Source organism: Phoenix dactylifera, chromosome 15, assembly GCF_009389715.1.
Source record: "Phoenix dactylifera cultivar Barhee BC4 chromosome 15, palm_55x_up_171113_PBpolish2nd_filt_p, whole genome shotgun sequence".
Classification (NCBI taxonomy): Eukaryota; Viridiplantae; Streptophyta; class Magnoliopsida; order Arecales; family Arecaceae; genus Phoenix; species Phoenix dactylifera.
The window spans coordinates 864,502-885,027 of NC_052406.1; the positions used below are offsets into that span (position 1 = coordinate 864,502).

General features: G+C 39.4%; 1 pseudogene; it reads right to left on the bottom strand.

Annotated features, from left to right (window-relative positions):
- Nucleotides 1–2,658: 2,658 nt before the first annotated feature.
- On the bottom strand, nucleotides 2,659–17,693 carry LOC120113232 (annotated as a pseudogene).
- Between the last annotated feature and the right edge of the window lie 2,833 nt (nucleotides 17,694–20,526).

Here is a 20,526-nt window from a genome sequence, read left to right on the forward strand (position 1 = left end):
GCAAACTCAACAACATGATGACTTTCAATTACAAAATGGCTTCTTCTTGAAAGAGACTCACCTAAAATCCTACAAGAGCTGCATGGAGAGGCTGCCTTTGGTCATGACAAGGTATATTCAGCTTATGTCCATGCAATATTATTAGCTAAGCTAAGGAGGGATGTAGAGAGATATATCGGGCGATGCCATCCATATCGGGTATCTAAACGGATAGCAATGAATGCAGGAGTATGCATACCATTGCTAATGCCAAATGCACCATAGACCACGTCAGCATGGACTTTGAATTGGAGCTCTCAACGACTAAACGTGGCTTTGATTCGGTCTTGGTGGTGGTGAATCATTTTTCTAAGATGGTCTAGTTCATTACATGTAGGAAGACACTAGATGCATCTTTTATTGCAGGACTGTTCTTTCAAGAGGTGGTATGGCTATATGGACTTTCGATTTCATGCCTTAGACAATAACCCCAAGTTGAGAATGATTCTTTCATTTAGCAGTGCTTACCATCCACAGACAGATGGGTAGACTAAGATAGTGAAAAGGGAGAGGTAGCCACCAAGTGGTAGCCTGGTGGTAAGGGGGCTTGGACTCCACCCAAGTTGTCCAGGTTTGAAACGCGTGGGCGTCGATTAAATCAGAAGACCGCATGCCCCACACCCGGATGGCTCTGTATGGATATGCTTTCCTTCTATCAGTATTGAGGTGGCGCTGGGGTGACGTACTCACACGTGGATGGCCCAGTGAGGTTTTCCATAGGTTAAGGAGGGCATGCGCGACCTGCATCGAACATTCTTTGGTGGAAGGGAGGCCCTATGGGGGCTGCTATACGGGTGGGGTTCTGCCCCTCCCCCTCCCCTCCTATTTTTCACCAAAAAAAATGGAGGGGTAAGAAAGTTGCGCACATGCTAACAGAGTTACATGCTCATAGTACTTTGAGAAACAACAACTAATTGTAATTGATCTGTGAATCTATAGGCTTCTAGTTGTATGTATGCTCCATCTTACTAATACGTATCGATACTAACTTTTTTAATAACAGCCTATTTGGGTAATCCAGCAAGATTGCACTAGATTTTCTATTGTTAGATGGATTGGGCACTATATTTGGGCATGGCTATTAGCAGCAGCACTTTCCATCTCAAATTCTATGGGAGGAAGAATATGATCTCCATCAGTTTTTTTTTTCTTTTCTTCCTATAATTTTTGGTATCTTCTTTCCTCTTAGTTGCCGATCTTTCACCTCTTCCCAATTCTTATAAAATACTCCTGCGGGAATACCCAAATAGATTCTAAGGGGGCAAAAACTAGAAATGAAAGCTAGTTTTCAGTTCAATCGCAATTGAACAAAAGATTTCAACTTTGCTTCCCACGGTTCCTAAGAAGGCTGCGGTCAACAGTTTTTTTGAGGACGTTGCTAACTTTGAGTACATACTTGGCAAACTGAAGCATTTTTATTGGATTAGAGTACAAAATCATCTGCAAAGCTAACTTTGATAGATGTAATAAGAGAGAGATGGCAGTATGGCGCGTGATTTACACAGAAAGTAAGATGTGAGTTGGAAGTTTGAAGTGAAAGTGGAAGTAAAATGGAGAGATTTTCCATTGGAAAACCAAGTCACATGAAGATAATAATTGCAGCACGATACCTCTAGATGGACTAGACCTCAAAATCCTAAGAAATCAAACATCATTAATTCCTCTTGAGAGGTTACTAGCAACATCCTACGTCGCCTAATCCAAAGTTCCCTTAAATCAACAATAGGCAGAATTATCATGATCCTGCCTCTGGTTCTCAAAGCTTTGTGGGATGGAAGTCATATCTGGTGCTCGAATTCAATCAAGTTTATGATTATGGCCTTCAATCTTTCAGGCTCCTCATCGAATGAAGCATACTCATAGTCAATGGTCCTCAGGATATCCTAATGATTGATGTTGTCTCCCCAAATTTTATTACTCAGAAACGTAACCTTGGACCGTAGTACATGGTTGGTTGTCATCAAGTCATAAAAACTCAAATACGCCACCAGAAGTAGAGATGACAACCAGGTCAGATCAGATACAAGACGAACGGAAAATCTTTCAACCTGAACCACAGCTGTTTACTGAATGAATTAAAATCCAAACTTGCACCCGACCATTTTATTAAGCAAATAATCCAAGCCAACCTACAATAGGTTGAATCAAGAAAAACTAGTTAAGCAGGTTAAGCATTGCTATGCCTAAAGTGCAAGACTCAATCAAACTGGCAAAGCTGATCAGGCAAACGAAAATGTCCAAACAAATAAAAGCTCTTCATAGCTCATGCTGCACGCTTACTGCTTTCACCGAGACATGAATTCAGTTTAACACTGATCTTAGTTAAATCACCTTTTTCAATAAAGTATCACAACTGTGCTCTAAACTAGCAAGAATGGTCTAACCTGAAATTGTTGTGGCCCTATGCCCGTTTTGGTCTGTTAACAAACGTCCCAGAACCAAATAATCAAGTCGCTTGGTGGGCACTGAACAGCCTCCCCACCAGCTCTGATAGCTTGACGGGCCAAGGTGAGAACTCATGCTTTCCAGGATATAAAATGGAAAATGAATGTAGAAAGAGACCTGGAAGAAAACATCATCCAAAGACAAAGGAAAAGATAAACATAAACATCTAAAATGAGGCACCAAGTTTCTAAGCTATAAAATTTCTGTATTGTACAAAAACATTGTGATTCCAAAAGCTATGGGGAGCTATTCTTCCAGCCATAGTTCCAAAGAGTTAGCAATGGCAAGTCGTATATCAGAAAAGTTCTGCAGTCCACTGCATTAGCCGCTACTCCACTTTCTTGTTGAGTTTAGCATCTCCATCTTGTGATGAAGAACTGCTGACCGTCGCTGGCTTTGATTCATCATACTCCAGCAGCTGTAGAAATACAAAAAACTTGAGATCAACTCATTTACAAAGATGTTCAAAAAATATTTCATTAGATGACCTGCTAAAGTCCCAACAGATGGCAGGCAGTGAAATAACAAATTGGGAAGTCTGTTTCTCTTCAGTGATAAAGATGCTATACAAGTCTATTTCTGACATTCTCCTTCCCTTTTTCTCACAAAGTACCTAGGATTTCCTATCACGACATAATAGTTAACTTGTACCTTTTGCTTTCGTTATTCATGATTACAAGCATTTCTATTCTGTACAGAGTTTCCCATGATTTCAGAACAAATACTCAACTAAGATATGCGCTAAGGCAAACTGAATTTTTTTTTCTTTATCAGTATAGGTCACAATAGGATCCAAGAACATGAATTGGATGTAACAAAAATGAGAATATTAAGATGAGAAGGTGATAAGGTTAAGAACAACATAGTGGGGCGCGGGTATGTTTCAGAAGCTATAGGTGTAACTCTAATTAAGGATAAAGTTATAGAGAGCCAATTGTGATGGTATAGCCACGTATAATTAAATCTGAAAATCTACATAAGCTTTAGCTAGAAAAGGTACTCACATCTCTGTTTTAGAAAGGGAAGGGTCAGTTTTTCCTAAAAATGTGGACATGGAAGACCCATCACCGATTCATTATGGTCATACCTAGAGTTAACTGAACAAAATTTAAAAGAACCAATTTGCAAAAGATTACGACAAGATTGAAGGTAGCCCTATAAAGAAATGAATAGCATATGAGCATACATACACTCCTCGATGGTTCAATTATAGTAATATAACAAAGGTCACAACTTCTCACCACATGATTTACAAGACAGAGACCATATACCAATTAAAAACCAAAAAGTTATATAACTAGGAACCGTCCCTCCGCACGGAGGCTCCCCAGCGGGACCCCGGCTTCCGCCGGCCAGCCTCGGCCGACCTCTCTCTTCCTTCCTCTCCCTCCCTCCCCTACTCTCTCTTTTCCTCTCTTTCATTCTCCCTCTCCCCCACCTCTATTGCGTCAGTACTAGGCCGGCACGGCACGGCATGGGGCCGTACCAACCCATGCCGCCGGACAACCGGTACGGAGCCCGGTATCGGCACAGCAGACGTTATAAGTGATAGTACAAATGGAACACAAATGTCCAAGAAAAAAGAAATGAGATATGAGTCCACAAAAGTGACAAAAAGTCAGATGATTTTATTTTGGACAATGGTGTTCAATTATTTTCATATCACATCCCTTTAATCGGTTTTGATTCAGGTACCTTGTGCATAAGACAACCGAGCAATTCATCTCGTCATAGTGAAAATTCTAACTCCAGTAAGTGATGCAACATAGGAGGGAAAGAAAAAGTGATCCATGTAACCTATAACCACCACTCCAGTCATCTGGTGGTACATGCATAGAACTTACGTAAGATGAATCATAGGATAAAAGGCATAGTTGCAGCTTTCAGCTTGCTGGATTGACGAAACTGAGAAACAGAAATCGAGATAGATGGTAGTCCCCCAATCAATGAACATATTAAACTACTATGTTCATTTATACACCTTCAAAAGATTGAGTGCATAAATAGACCCACTTAAAAGCAAATCAACTATTAACAACATCTCTTTTCTATTTAAGTACAAAGATCTTTAGTCAGAGAAACAAATTTAAGCAAATCTACAAGCTAATATGACAGAGCCTACACTCCATTTCTGGCAGGCATATTCAGTCTCACCATTCCAAAAATTAAGTCCCTATACCATTTGCTACTCAAAGGAGTTAAAAAGTTTTAGTTAGTCAGTAAAGTGAATCACAGAGAGAGAGAGAGAGAGAGAGAGAGAGAGAGAGAGAGAGAGAGAGAGAGAGATTGATTTAAGAGAAACAAGATAAAGAACAAACCGGTTTTACTTCTCCATTCCACAGGCAGTGAACAGCCATAGATCCAATAACACCAGGTACTATATAAAGAAGAGCAGGCTGCAAGTGATGGAGCCCACAAGGTACAGCAAATGTTGAATATTGAGCCCAAAAATACAAAAAATAATACAAACAGGCATAGAAAGAGATATTGAGAAAGATGATATGATAAATTCACCTGTGCAGCTTGAAACCAATTCATTACAACAATAGTAACGACCAAACCAAGGGTGTATCCAAAAAATGCACTATTAAAATAGCGCTTTTGTTCTCCTCTTGATACGTCAAAGCGCAATGCCAATGCTACAAAAATCCCTGAAGAAGAAAAAGGCATAATTTTCAGCTTAAGATGAGAGATGACATTTAGAAAAAAAATAGTTAGCCACTCTCTAATCCATTTGCTAAAACGATCAGAGCAATTAAAAATTAAACACGAATAACTTTTAATGGTTTTTTGGTTCAAGCCCATGGTTAGCTGGTTGACACAGAAAGTAGGAAAATTGACAGTAAATCAAGCTTACAATAGTCACACTCTCATCCACTCCAAAAAAGAAGAATGAGAGCGTTTCGGTACTACCTAATTCCTTATAGTTGTTAAAAGCAACAATGAAGTATAAATTTCTTCATTTTATATATCCTAATATGCAACATCTCCACTCATATTTGAGAGTTTCATACCGCTCTGGAGATGCATCATAATGTAACCAAGACAAAGGGAGACCAAATATTTGATGAAATTTCTGAGAAATGAACTGGAAGAACTTTTTTAGAAAGACTTGCCCTAAGTACGAAAAATTGTAGTAGTATCAATATAACGCCACCAGTTGATGGAATAAAGGTGGTTGTTTTATATATATATAAGTACAATAAAGCTTAATACATTATGAGAACATGTTCCAAAAGGAAAGGGCTCAACTGAAATAAATTCCTTGATAACCATGTATATATTTGAGTGGTAACAGTCCAGTTTGCCTTAATCAGATAAAACACTGGAGGCTGAAGGCTGGGACCAGAATTGGTGCGAAGGGCATATTTTAAGTTGGTCACAATTCAAAGTGGTACAAGGAATATGTGCAGAAAAAGAATGACGCAGTTGAGGAATTAGTTAGCTTTATAAATCAATGAGCCTCGCTGCACGGTAAAATCAACAAGCCTCACCACAACTTCTGGAATCTGCTATATGAAAGCTCCTTTATCTTTATTTTTCTTTTGCTTTTTCTTTTTTTGAGGTGTAAGGAGGGATAACTATCCCACCATTATATTAGAAGGTTTTAAAATACAAAGTAGGGAAAGAGAAAAAGAAAAAGAAAGGAGGAGAAAAGTAAGAAATAGAACAGTGGGGGAAAATCAACTACAAAGGCTCCTGAACAGTTTCCGGGCACTTTGACAACTCAGCTTGGGTTTGCTGCTATCCAACACAGACCACTCCTTAAACAAGTGCAGGGTTGTCTTCAATGTGGACTGATGAGCAGAAGATTTCCTCAAGAAAACTGGCATTCCTTTCTCTCCACGGTTTCAACTAACTGCCAGTACTAGCTGGCTTTTTAACTCTTCTATTTTTCCATGCTGTCCAGAAAGAAGGTAAACTTCCTGATAGCATTATTATTATCATGGAAAAATGCATTATTGATGCAAGTCTTTCCAAACCCTTCCTCACCTTCCATGCAGGCTGTTTAGGTATGTTCTTTCCTAAACCTTTTAAATAAAATAGAGCCACTGTTTACTTTTTCCAATCTTTGATGCCAAATGCACTCACTCTTACTCAAGAACAGTCTAACATGTAAATTGTTGAAGGGAAATCTCACCAATCAAACAAGCCCAATCAAGGTAACATTTGGGCTATGGTCAGCTTATCTGGTGCTATCACAACTTACAAATCAGGTTGATCCTGCATGTATTGTTATCTACTCACAACTGGAGAGTTTCAAAGACTTGTTGTCTTATAGTAATTTACATACTACTGAAAATGAACTCACCTTATCCACTTTAAAATGGAGTTAGGTGGCTTTCCTTTTAGAAAGCGTAGAAATATCATGATTAAAATCATTGATCCATATAAATTTTTTTCTTAGGGCTGAACAAGCCTGACCTATGTGTTAGAGACAAAATACCAATAAAAGAATCTGACCATAATACAATTAATTATTTTAATGGAGACACTCCAAGTTTCCACTTCCTAGTGGATTCCAAATTAATCGTTTCCCCTCCTTCACCTAAATTCTCTAACTGATCACCTAGACAGCACAACTCCAATAAGGATGGCATCAATATATAAAACAGAGAAACAAGAAGACAATGTCTTATTGGTAAGATAATAACAATAAATTATTAAGGAACAAAAAAAAGACTATTATCTTAGAAATAAAACCTCTCACCAGGAATCACAATATCACCAAGGCCAAGCATTGAAAAAGGCCGTGCTGAATCAGAAGTTGGGAATAGAAGCTGATTTTGAATGAAATAAAATCAGAAATTTCATATTAAAGCAACCACATAAGCATATCAGCAGTAAATAACTCCACTAGTTCAATCAAATAAGTAGAAAAACTAACCTTTATGGGAGCATCAAAAGATTTAGCAACACTAACCATCACGGGAGTAAAGAACACCCAGAAGATATCATACACAAACAGTCCAGCCTATAATTGGAGAGAATACAAGACAATATAAATTAAACAAACATCTCCTAAATAGCGATCAAATTAACGCATAAAAAATTATGTCCAGTTCATAAATGAATGACCAAAATAATTGATAGAAGCAAAGAGAATGCCGAGTATCCAAAGATCAATGAACATGCCTCATCAATATAAACTAGAAAGTGATATCCTCTACACTTTGATCAACACAAACATAATAGAAACTAAGACAAAATCTTAGGGCCTGTTTGTTTTGTTGTTTCTGGGCTGTCTTCAAGTCCAATTGCAGCAACTTAAAGTATTTTAAACTGTTGGATTGCTGCAGCTTATTGGGATGCAGCAACTCTAGATAACAAATGGGCTGATATGCAGAAAGAAGTACCGCACCCAAATTGGTTGCAGGAAAAAATGCTTCAACTCGAGTCCCACGAGCTTAGGGATGGTTGCCCGGTTCCAAGAATTCTCAGCCTATTCAAATCCCTACCCTGTTGCCTCTCCCAAACATGCATCCCATCTTTCTCGTGTTCCCACTACGCCATCCCCACCCCTCCACCCCCCGCCCCTCTAGGGTGCAGTCTACCCCACCAACCCACCCCCTCCCTCAGCAGACAACACTCTTCTCTAATCCTCCTCTCACAAGTATCATTCATCCCATGCATGCCATCCACTTCTACTCTGCCTCTCCATGGCCATCCCCAACCACCAACACTTTCCCCACACTCCTGAAGCCTGCCTCCCTCCTTATCCTCCAAAAAGACCGGCAGACTCATGCCCAGACCCTAAAAGATTATGTCTTTAACATTCTTGAATGCAATGCCCATGATGAAATGTTCAATAGAATGCCTGAGATAAATATGATACTTCGACCTCTACAATTTAGCCCATGAAGCATGGACCTATTCCACAATCTCCAGTTTGCTAGCTCCTATGTTATAAGGTAGCAATGGTGACATTCACTCTCTTTGCACCGACATGGGTAAGCTTGGGACGTGCGCTATGCCTCCATGGAGAAGCACGAGATGGATGGTCGGAACAGCATCCAGACCTACAAAAGGCTGACAAATCCAGGGAAATGCCTTCGAATCTAGCCTCAACTCCGAAATTCTCATCCACAACGTCCGTGTGGGAAATGTTCGATAAAATGCCTTAGGATATGATAACTTCAACCATAATGATTAACGGTTATGTCTAGAGGCGCCAATAAGCCAAGCTGCTCAAGCATATATATTTTTAATAATCTTATATTTATTTATAATATATATTATTAATCTAATATTTTAAAATATAATATTATGTTATATTTTGTTTTAATCATATTTTTTAATTATGACAAAGGCTCAAATTCGAGCTCGAACTCGAGCTTGAGTATGGCGCGATTGATATTTGAGTCGAGTCGATCTCGAGTGTTGCTTTTTTTTATCGAGTTAAGTTCGAGTTTGGATATTAAGGCTCGATTGATCTCGAGTCGAGTTTCGAGCTCAAGTATTTTAAATCGAGTCGAGCTCAAGCCTTTAGCAACTCAACTTGGGTTGGGTCGATTGCGCCGATGCTAGTTATGCCAGGAATAGGTTGACCCACTTGGAATCTCATCCTTTGGATGACCATGATTAATGGGTTAATGATAAAGCAACAGAGTTCTTTGATCGAATGGTCAATTATAATGGCATCAGATCAGATGAGATCATGTTCATCATGTAGCCATGGAGGACACCTACGATATCAATCCATGATAGAGGTATATAAAATATTATCAGTATTTTTTTTTCATTTTAATATTTATTTATCATTGTACTAATAATATCTTAAATTGGAAATAAGCATAGGGATAGCAGGTAACATTGCAGTCCTAGTCATAAGGTGAAGATATCTCTTCTAGTTGACCAATCATGTAGAGTTTTCTATACTAGCAATTCCTAGTTGCAACTTTCCAAACAAAAAAATCAACTACAAATGCTGCAATTTCTCTTGCATGAAATTCATATTACAATGTATCTCTAGTTGCAAGGAATCAAACAGTCCCTTACTGTAATTAATTAGTTATCGAACCAATCACTACTACAACAAATACTGAGTAACATAATTGAGACTAACTAGGACCATCAACCAAAACCAACAAATCTTACCATGCTTGCATAGGTCAAATTAATGTTAATTTTCCACCATCTATTCTTATATAGTCAAACAGCCTCATTAACAAACTACAAATTAGAAAAGAAATAACCCCCTAAAGTTTGTGTACATGCAAGATAATTGTGATAACAGAAAATATTCTGAAAAGGGGAACAAAATGTTGATGATGATCAAGATGGCCACCACCACAGATTACAAATATGGGAGATGCAGAATATCATCCCTCTGCAGTAAACATGAATTAAATGATCTAACCCAGTTAATCATACTTGAAATGTATACTAAAGAAATGAGATGGCAGAAGAAAGATTGACACAACATTAATCATAGCAGCCAGGTCTGCCAGGCAATACTTGGGTTGAAATATGCCTGAACATAACAAATATACCGTTATCAACTACTAGGGTCATCCAGATAGTATGAGGAAAACTCTGGACACCCACAATATTTTAATTTATAAAAGATCAAAATAGATTATAATCCATCAGCTTAGATCAAGGGATGACCCAATATTTACACAAACCGTAATGTTCCAACAAACAAACATATGCTAATGCCAATGTCATATCCAGACAACTGTTGAGCAGAGTCTAACTTTGAAGGCCTCATGGACTGACCCAGACAACTGATATGCCTGAACACTTGCCATATGCTCTATCACTACTGCAGATATTCCATTTCTAGATTATAAATAAAAAAACAACAGTCAGTTCCAACCAAGCGGCTTTTCCCAATAACTCTCCCAGCCCTCCAGGCTCTAAACCTTTGATTACATTAGAAATCATATATGCTAGATACTCATAAATTAAACCTCATAAAGATGCACCCAGATTTTATTAGTATAGATTTGGAAAAAAATATATTTATATTCAAAAAAGAAAAATATATATTTATATCTTTATATTAGTGATTAAATACCAAGCATAAGTTGTAAGGTATGTCCATTAGATTCCAAGAATGCCTGGGAATCAAGATGTACATCTAAGCCTGAAAGGTAGAAGGTAATGCTTGAAAACTGATTTAATAAATGTTCTAGATCAAACATAAACAATGATTATGCACAGGTAGGCATAGGAGAAAGCAACTGAACATCAATGCACAAGCATTACAAGATAACTGCAATGACAACAAGATAAGGTGGCAATAAGCCTTTCAGGTACATAGTAGGGAGAAAGAGATGTATTCTTCAACAAAAGATAAAGCTTCATTATCTCTTACCAAGAGAATTGCACCAGTTTTAAAAGAACCCAATGATAGCATTTCAATTCCCTACAAAATATAAAATGGTTTGTTAAATGAATGCCATGGATGCAACAAGTTAAAAATAAATGTATTATACAAACCCCTGTAGATGCTTCAAAAAAAAACATCCCATAAAGTTTGAAATAAAATGCAAAAAAATCACAACATCTTGTAGTAGATAAGAAAAACAATGATGGAAGGTATGGAACAACCCAGATGGCCATTATACACTGCAAAATCTGTGGCTACTACATTGTTTAGAAAGTTATAGCAGATGAATCACATACCTTCTGAAGTCTGAACATAAATATTAGCTTGACATCACACTGAAGATGCAAGGACTGGATAAAAAGGCAATTCAATGTGTCCATGGCAAAAGTTCCATTTGCAAGCAATAATGGGCATGAAAATTAAAGGAAAAGGAATCAGAAGTCCCTTAGACCTGGTCCTTAAGTGATGACACAAAAAAGCCCAAAAACAAATATGGCAAAACCAAAAGCACAAAATCTTAGTCATCTTTTTTCTTGCAAAGACTAATCCTACTCATCTATAAGCATTTTCTGGCCATCTGTGTTGATTCGGTCGGACCTTGTATAGGGTCCTATAATCATTTAACTAAGAATGCATCTAGTTGATTAAAAGCTAAACCTTGCTTTAGTTAAAACCAAAGGTTCAACGTCAGCGAGTAGCATTCAAGATATCAACTGGGAAAATAAATATACAACACAAATAGTATAGTACTACAACTTACAGGTGATATTGATGATTCGAAAACCTATCCCTATATAAAAGTACAAAAGAAAGTATGGAAGAAAACATAGCAATAAATTTTCTACTCTAGACAAGATAATGAATTCTACATCTTTTAACATTTCTTTAAAGTGCAGAGGAACAGATAAAAAAAATTGTCCACCAAAAACAAAACAAAGAAGAATACAGGCTAAGGGTTAATACTTTGCAAATAAATTCTATATAAATTTCAAAGGAAACATTGGGAAAGAAACAATACAAAACAATAACTTCCAGTTCCATAAGATAATGCAAAAGATTTTTAAAAAAAATAGCAGAATAAATCAAAACCATCAAAATGCAATTATTTGGAAAGCTAAGGCTAACCTGAATGCAGAATGAAATCCCCAAAATATTGTTAGCAAGCCAATGCTTTTGTGAAGCATACCACACACAGAAAATGTTCCTGGAATTGAGGCAACAATCTGAGACCTGGTGAACTCCACTGAAGCAGCTGCATGAAAGGAATATTACAAAATAAGCATCATTCCAAATCAAACTGACACGGAGAAGGAAAAAACATAACAGCTCAACCTGCCAATTAGAAACAGGGGGCAAATATCAGTATTAGATCCTTCAAAATTTTTATCCATCCTAAACTTCACCACATTTTACCTGAGCTTGGTGCAACAAAAACATTCAAGCATACACAGAAAAAGATACCAAAGAGCTCATGCAAACAATAAATATCACAGAAACTTGAAAGAAAAAGCTGATCCATGGACTGCACAGACTAAAAAAAGAGAGTTGAAATCTGGATGCAGTTAGACCCACCTGTATAAGCAGAGATACAAGAAACCATGGATACAATTAAATTTCATTGGTGCAAACAAACTGGACTAATTGGACTGGATCGATGCTTTTTTTTTTTTTTTTTTGCAGGGAAGGGGGGTTCTGCTGGTGGTATCTTAATTCACTGGGAATCTAGCTGGTTGAAATTGAAAAGATCCATTACAAAAATGTTTTTGATTTTGATAGAGATAGAAGATTTAAAAAAACACAAGGTGGTTTGGATGTTTATATGTGTTTACAGCCCAAACGATCACAGCAAAAGACAAGAGGGAGCTTAAGGATGTAAGGTCTGGCTTCATTGGACCCTAGCTTATTAGAGGGGATTTTGACCTTACCAGGATTTCAAGTCAAAGAAGAATAATCCACCAAGGGCAAATTTGTTCAATTTTATCAGAAATTTGGATTTGTTGGACATAATGAAGAGAAAAGACTTTACTTGGTCTAACAACAGGGACATTCCTTCTACAGCTCGCCTTATATATTCTTATTTTGGAATGGATAACTGCTTTCCTCTACCTCTTCAAGAAGCACTGCCTTATCCATGCTGAGATCATGCCTCAGTTAGGTAAGCACCTGCTATGAACAACAATAAGAATTATATTTTCCGTTGTGAGAAATGGTAGTTGAGAAGAAGGTTGTGTGGATTTAATTCGGGAGTCTTGGCAGAATGTACCGAGTCATGATAATGTGACCAGAAATTAGGTGGAGAAAATTAAAGCAATTTGCAACAATCTTAAGATCTGGAGAAGGAAAATGAAGCAGGAGAAGCTAACCTTAAAGATGGAACTCTTGAGCATTGAAATGTTATACATTAAAAAGGAAAAATAAGATCTTACAGAAGGGGAAAGAAATGACAGGAGAAAATTGAAAAGGCTATTGGATGAGATTTACAGCAAAGAGGAGACTTACTGGAGAATAGGATCAAAAGTTAAATGGATTGCTGAAGGGGATAAAAATACTCTGTTTTTCACAAAATAGCCTAGTCATCGGACTAGTAGGATAATACCTTAGAAAATCAAATGCTTTCTCAGAACACTTTAGAAGGATGATTTCCCTCGTAAAGAATGTAGGGTAAGTGTCGACAGGGATAGATTGTATTCAAACACTAATGCTGATATTTATATGTTGGTAGAGCCTTTCTCTAAAGAGGACATTCAGAGAGCAGTCTTCTCAACTAGTCCGAATTAGAGTTCAGGACCTGATATGTATGACTGCATACATCCCGTTTTTGTACACAAATTAACTATTAAAACAGAATTAGTAAAGCAACAAACATTAATAACTTAAATCAACCATGGATTACAATTCAATCACTATGCGCAACTCCATATTTCTTCCCCATCCCAAGGCAGTATGATATGGAACCAAAGAGATATTTAAGAAAATAGATGGGCCCACACCAACAAGCCTACCCCCACGTCAAAAACTCAAAGTACAATGGTGTCTACAAGATCTCTCTGACTCTTCACTTTTGTTTGACTCTTCACTTTTGTTTTGAAGATCCTTCTATTGTGCTTCCTGCAGATCTCCCAGCATATGCCATGGATGTAAGTGGCAACTATATTTGTAAGTGGTGCTAACAAATGACCTAATCCCACCACCCTCAAGGTTGGCAAGGGATATAGCACGTGAATAAAGAATATGGGTCAAAGGCAAGTCACAAGAAATAGAAGGTGGACATGTTCTCAACCACCTACCATAGAGTCACAAGTTTTCTCCACCTATTTTCCTCATTTTTGCCAAGTTATGATAAATTATTATTATGTTCATCAAAGAAAACATACCATATGGATACCTAAATTTCCATCGAACACCCAAAATGCAAACCAACTTATAAACATCAAAGCATAATTCACCTTCTAGAAAGTCATTAAAAGCACATGACAAAGAACCCTATCAGCTTCCCAAGTCCAAAATATCTTGTCAGCAATGCCTGAGAGTAGGCTGTAGCCCCAAAAAATCTCGAGAAAGCAGCTCCATGAAAACCTCAACCTACAAACATGTTTTTTCAAGACTGAGTGCCAAATTCTGCATTATCAATGCATCTTTCATAGAGGAATGGAGAAAGGAATGGAGAAAGAACTATACCAAGGAGGCATATGCTGTTTTAGATCAAGCCATATATTCCTTCAAAATATGATTTTCTCGTTCTTGCCAACCTTAAGAACCAATTCCCACAATGAAGTCTACCAGCATATCTAAAATTCCCATCCTAAGAGGCATCTTGCTTTCACATTTTGATGGACCATTTCTCTATAAGACATGATTGTCTTTTGCAGTGACAAATATTATCTTCTAGCATAACTAACGAAAATACTTTCTAGAACATATACCAAAGATTGGTGCCTCGAGTTTTTGACAAAATATGTGACTTTATTTGATCTTTAATATAACACAAAATATGAATACACACATAAGTATATATATACATATATCTGTCTATACACAGATGTGTTGCTGAAACCTATTATTTGGATGTGAGAGGATTCAAGACTTGTTATTGGCTATACTAGTATCCAAGCAGTCTAAGCCAAAATATCTCACATTGCTTAGCTGATCACAAGCACTCTCGAGAGAGAAAGTGAGAGAGAGAGTGAGAGAGAGAGAGAGAGAGAGAGAGAGAGAGAGAGAAAGTAATTGAAAGGTGCATTATACGATCTAATATGAAAACAAAATGCAGATAATTATCAGGTGAGAGATTAAGGGGTGTTGTTTGTTAGTTTATGAGAAGGGTGCAAATGGGTCCAAATTGGAACCATAGGTGGCAAAATTTAGTTTTGTGCCAAAGATTTAGACGTAAATCCAACAGATTTGATTGCAGAATTTGATATATTTCACTAATTTACTAAAATGGTTGATGCCAAAGTCGAAGTAAATGAGAGTTTTATTAGATGTTGAGATGTGGTTAATTTTTGGTTAATTTTCATAAAATTGATTTAAAAACACAAAAGCCATGTATGAGTTAGAATGAGATGTGGGACTAATAAAGTAAACGTACAAGATATAAGATGCTGACAGAACATTGACTAGATAATGGAGAAGACCCTGAATAAGGATTGAGGAAACGCGAGACATTCAGAACAAAAAAAATTTAATATTTTGTGCAAAAAAATGTAAAATAGATTAAAGAATAGCATGTATACAATGGAAATACGGAGCACGCCAAACAATGAGGTCTTCATTCCAATGTTTTGGAAGAAAATGCTTTATCGAAGGTAACAATGTTGCCCTGCACATACAACGCGACAACATATTAGATGCTGCAGCAACTGATTATAGCATTAGTTATAATAATTTATATAAAAGAGCAAACTTCATTTCAATAGACATGGGGAATAGTACATACGAAAGAGCGATGATCCCAAGGACAAAGAAGTAACATGTAAGAACAGCATTCACCAAATCTTTTGAGACAAATTTGAAAAGCAAAAACAATGATAAGAGCATTGCACTCCCAACAAGAGGAAAGCGCATGGCATGTTCATTTGACATTGTTTCCTGCATGAAGTACAAAGGAAAATGATAGTGGTGTTGGTCTACCAAGAAAAAAGAGATATTGCAATTCACAAAATTAAGAGCACTTACTGATGGTGGTGTTGGTTTGACTGACCGAAAGCAGCCCACATAAACAGTTAGGCATGCAGTCAAAATTACATTCCAGTTGGGATTTACCCTCAGGACAAGTGGTGCAAACGTTAAACCTACAAAAAAGTGAACCTGAGTGATAGACTGTCACTCAATAAACTCTATCCATAAAAGGAAACAAGACCAACTATGTCATGAATTGATTTCATAATTTTCTCTAAAGCAAAAGTAAATAAACAAATCACAAAATACCTGCAGAACAAATGACAAACCTAAGGCATATATACACGAAATATAAATGAAAGAAATATGCTATAAAATATGTGTGTTTTTGCTTTTAAACATTAAAGGACCAGCTAAGCTACAAATAAACAACCATACATGTCCTTGGCTGAGGTAACAAATCAGTTCTCACCAACAAAATTTACTTATCACTATATACAAGAATCATGTAATTAGCTGCAAGAAATTTTCATTTCTTGGAAGGAGGATTGATTTTTTGACATACACCAATACTGCTAGACTGCTTTCTCATTTTCAACTATAAGAAACAGCTCTTCAACATATTTACATTCTTTGCTTAGCAATTCCCTTCTAATATGCAAGCTAAAAGCTTTTTAGATAATACAAATAAAACGCACCTAGAAGAGCAAGATTTGCAGCACGTTCATGAGTCTTCATATCAGCAGACTAGATAGAAACAGAAGAAATTTGCAAGAACACAATAAAGTAACAGCAAAATTGGATATCTATGAAGGACTTGAAGACAGAGACAAAATTCTCAATTGCCTTCAACAATCCAGAGATGGATCACGCGTATAAACCCAACCAGCTTAAACCTGCCGAAAGTGCATAACAATATCAACAATCATATGAAGAGGGATAAACCAAACAAACTTCCAACAGATCATAAAGAATAAATATCAATATTCAGATAATTCAGAGGGAACAGAAAAGTGGAACGAAGACAAGTCTCAGAACACGTAGGAAAACATATCACATAGGAATCCTTTGCACAGAAAAGGACATATCTGTAAAACATGAATATCTAAACCTTTTTTGGTGGGGGAAAAAAACTCTTCTTGTTCATGGATACAAGGGAGCGCTTTGTGATGAGAATTTAAAGGAAAAATGCAATTTTCATTTATGTACTAAAATCTAGCAGAAATGACCCTTCCAATACATGCTGACTCCCCAAAGAAAATAACAAGAATAGGTAACAGCCTTCAAAATGATCAAAACATGAAAAAAGTTCCTCAACATGATACCAATGCTTCTATTAAGAGATGAAGAGCGACTTTAATTATAATCTACTTCAAACTTTTTGCTACTGCGGACCGCAAACTACATCAGATTTATGTATACCTCCGATATCTATAGTCAATTCGCAAACAATATCGCCGATCGACGCCCATAAACAATTTGTCAACCTAAATCTCGTCCTTCAAAAACCGCAGAACCTCAATCCCTAGTTCCGAGCCGCAGAGCAAATAGAGTAGAAGAGAATTGAGTGAATAAATAATTAAGAAAGAACAAATCTACGAGGATTCGGACCGTATCTTTTCTGACCTGAAACCGAGGGAGGTCGGAAGCCCCCGGATCCGGGACGGAGATATTTGGGATTCGACCTCCAAAAAAATCCTAGATCGCGTACTCTTTCTCGCCTCTCCTCGCTCGAAAAACTGGTGCCAGAGGATCGCACGTGCGCCTGCCGTTTTATTCATACGCGGACTCGAACGTGCCGCATTGGCTGTTTTGGACACATGGGAGAGGGGCCAGCAGAGAGTGCGTGCGCCGGCTCGGCTCGGCTCAAGCTTGCCGTGATTTGGGTCGGTCCAGACCTGGACCCTGGCTAGTGAATGCCAGCCCATCTCATTTGGAGATAAGCAAGTTGCGAAAATTTCCCAACCCGTGCTATCACGTTTTCTCCATATGAATTTCGACGATAGTATGGGTAAGGATGGAAGCATTGGTGGCATGAGCTTCATCATTAGAGACCATGAGGCTAGGATGAGAGCGGTTGGGGGTTGGACGATATTTGATACCTCGGTTCTGGAGGGCCGAGATCAAAGTAGCATGAAAGGGAGTCATCTACGCGAGGCGGGTTCTAAGAACGGACTACATCCTTCTCGAGAATGACTCAGCCACGGTAGTTGAGTGAATCTGGGGGCAGGGTCGTGATGCCGGCTTCAAACCGCTGCTTCACGATATTCGCAGGCTTTTAGCCGAGTGTGGTCTGTATGGAGCCGCCTACCACGCTGGAGGCTTCATCTGGGATGTTCATGCAGTGGTGCCTCATGCTTTGGGTTATCTTTTTTCTTCTAATTTAGCTGGCTGCTCCCATGCCCGACATAGGTGAGCTGCTGTTATGCCAAAAAAAAAACAATTTAGTCACGCATAGGCCAAGAATCGAGTCCAGTTTGGGTTGGGTGTAGTTTCTTTCATATCCTTGAACTATTGTAATTAAAAAGATTTATAAGGATGTAGGATGGAACTCCTCACTCCTCACTCCTTGATGGGGACATCAGCTAGGTCCCCATTTTATTTGCATATTTGTTTATTTTTATTTCTGGATTTATTTGCATTTTAGGGTTTATTTGTGGTTTATTTTATTTCTGGGCTTATTTGCATTTTAGGGCTTATTTGTGGGTTTATTGGGCATTATTTTTGTGTAAGGGGTTTTATTTTAATTGTTCTTATTGGGCCCTATTTATAGGGAACTTTTATGTTGATTAGGGTTAATGAAAGATTAACAATTTTCTTTCCCACGTCTCCTCCTCCTCTCTTCTCCTTCTCTTCTCCTTCTTTTCTTCCTCTTCCCCCTTCTCTTCTCCCTCTTCTTCTGTTCCTGATTTAAAATTGCAACGTGAGTACATCGTATCCACTGAAGACTGCCTTCCCGGACTTGGTTCTACACCAACTTGGTATCAGAGCAAGGTTGGGTTTTGCCCCTGCAGCCAAAGCCCCGTTCCATCAGGGCCTTAGTTGCCGTGGGCTGCCGTCAGGTGAACGTCGTGTTAGCACTTCCATCTCCCGGCTATTTCATCCAAACCGAGAGCAAAAAAAAAAAAAAAAAGAAGAAAATATTCCCTCGCTCTCTTGGTTTTCACAGGAACGACAGAGGGAAACAATCCCTCGATTTCAACAAAAAAAAAAAAAACACGAGGAACAGGGTTGTCGTCCCCGTTCGTCCGTCCGCTGCTACCATCGTCGCGGTTCGTCCGACGTACCCTGCCCGAGCCGCCGCTGCCCCACCACTTGCAACCACCGTCAGCCGGTGTATGGCCGAGCGTCGCCGGATTCCCAGATTTCTGTGGCCGCACGAGTACTACGTCGTACCTCGACCACGGATGCCGGAGCGTGTCGAAGGGCCAGAGCGGTTCCCGCCGCCGGAAAGAAGAAGAGCGTCACCGCCCTCCTTGCAACCTTGTCCCTCGAACCCGCAGTCGCCACTGCGTCGGCCGCCCCGCCTGCAGCCGCCGGTCCGCCCTCCGTTCCGCACGCAGTCGCTGCTACAACCGCCGCCGCGTCCCCCGCCCCGCATCCAGTCGCCGCCGACCACGGAGCTGCGGCCGCGAACACCGTCGCCACGACGTTCGGCCATTCCGCAACCACTGCCGAAGCGTCCGGAGCTCTCTCCCGAATCGATCGGGAGGTTGAAGAAGAAGCCAGATAACGGGTAAGTCCTAAACCCGTTACCCACAACCCGGTAACCCGGTTCAGCGATCCATTTTAAAAAAAAAAAAATCTTTTGCACGTGAATTGCACGTGCTGGGTTTCACGATTATCGGAACGGGTTCCAACCGAAACCCAGACCCGATAACCCGAACCCGTTAAGGTTCAAAAAAAAAAAAAAAAACTGTTGGATCACGTGACCTGCACGTGTCCCTAAAAAAATAAGGAAAATACTTACCTCTGTTCTGCCGAGAGGAAACCTAGAGGGTTTCCGCCGCCGCCAATCGCCACCGCTTACGCCGTCGCCACCTCGCCATCTCCACTGCCGAACTGCGCCGCCTGCGCACGACTCGCCGCGTCGTCACCAAAGCCGAGCTCCGCCCTCTCTTTCAAGTCGCCGCCGCTGCTGCCGCTCCATCTCTTCTGCACCACCTCCGCCGTCTCTGCCTTCACTTCGCCGGACCCACGCCATCTTCGCCACCGCCACCCCGAGCACCACCACAGCACCTCCCGACTTCGGCCATCATCCCAACCGTCGCTTCCTTCATCTTCTTCCCTTCTGTGCCCCCTTCTTGACACCAGATCCCATCTCTCCTTTCCTCAAATACCTCCACCGCCCGCCACCATTCAGAGTTTTTCCCTCTTCCAGTTGTGGTTGCCGACCCCTTTTCCCCTTTCCACCACACGCCACCACCCGCCACCTCTCCTCTCCATCTCCCTTCCATTTTTGGGCTCCCTTAACAGTCCTTCACTCGAGCCCCATCACGCCCCTCTCCCCACCTCTTTCTGAGCCGCGCCCCATTTCTGCGCCCGATCCACCTGCGGCCCATTTCTGAGCCCGATCATCTGCGGCC